We start from the raw sequence: 1,567 nt of genomic DNA on the forward strand, positions 1-1,567 counted from the left end.
TCAGATGGATGGAAGACTAGCCAGAAGAGAGCTGATTGAATTCATGGCAAATGGCTCTGTGAAAAATGGGCTAGTGACCAGTGTGGTGAAAGGTGTGAAGGTGAAGTTTGATGCACCTGAATTGGGCAGGATTCTAGACATTCCAAGTGAGGGCTATGATGATTACACCAGGCAAAGGTGGCCTTGTCTAGATGATCTGCCCACAGCACTCCAAATCAGCAGGAACTTCTGTGATACAAAGGATGCTGAAGAGGTGCCTGAAGCAAGATTTGTTCAAAAGAGTGAAATGAAGCGAGAACATAAAGTGATCTTTGAGTTTGTGAACAAGTGCCTGCTGCCTAGACAGGAGATGAGGCACACTGCAAATTACATGGACCTGGTTCTCATGGAGTGTCTTGTGAGGGGTAAGCAGATTAATTGGCCTGCTTTCATAGTAAAACTGCTGGACAGAGTCATCAATGGTTCAATGGCTCATGTTACTCCTTATGGATTCATTCTAACAATTGTACTGGACAGGCTGAACGTTCCTTTGAAGAAATGGGAAATGGCCTCCAGTAAGGAGCACTTTGGAATCAAGACTCTCCAGGCCTGCGACTATCTTCTAAGTGTAGCCCCTATTGAACCTGGTTCATCAGTGAAGACTCCAGTGAATAGCAATGTTAGGGCTTTGGTTCAAGAATGTGGGACCAAAGATGTCGAGATTGCAAGGCTTCAGGCTCGTGTGGCTGAATTGGAAGAGAAGGAATGGGCTNAGTTGGTCGCTAAATTTAAATCAGATTTATTTGTATTTTATATAATATTTAAAATAATAATATAATTGTTAAACTTTAGAACTGGGTCCCAGATTAGCGACCAAAGTTGGTCTCTATCTGCTTCCCTTTTCGTAAGCGACCAACTTTGGTCGCTAATTTGAATTATATTTATTTATATTTTATAATTTTTTAAATAATAATATAATTATTAAAATTTTATAACTGGGTCCTAGATTAGCGACCAAAGTTGGTCACTATCTGCTTCCCCTTTTGTAAGCGACCAACTTTGGTCGCTAATTTTAAATTATATTTATTTATATTTTAATATTTTTTTAAAATAATAATATAATTATTAAAATTTTATAACTGGGTCCCACTTTAGCGACCAAAGTTGGTCGCTAATTTCAGTATTTCTTTGACCAAGCAAGTCTGACCAGTCCGGTCAATATTTTGACCACATTATCGACCAAAAAGCGACCAACCTTGGTCGCTAATGTATTTAGAATAATTATTTAATTATTTTCTCCAATTTAGCGACCAACTTTGGTCGCTTTTCTTGACAGACCAATTTTGGTCGCCAAATTTTGGTCTATTTTTTCCGGATTTCTAGTAGTAATAATTCAAGAACCAACCTAGGAAACCATTTCAATATATCCTTGAAAGAATGAGCTTAAAGTAAGAAGACTATCTGCCTGATTTTAACATTGGAAGCGGTTTATCAATGATATGGCCAGAAGATAATATTTCATTCGGTGTCATCTTTTTTGTTTTTCATTGATAAACCGCTTCCTATGATAAAAAAGAAAAGAATAAAA

The sequence above is a fragment of the Nicotiana attenuata genome, chromosome 12, assembly GCF_001879085.1.
Source record: "Nicotiana attenuata strain UT chromosome 12, NIATTr2, whole genome shotgun sequence".
Taxonomy (NCBI): Eukaryota; Viridiplantae; Streptophyta; class Magnoliopsida; order Solanales; family Solanaceae; genus Nicotiana; species Nicotiana attenuata.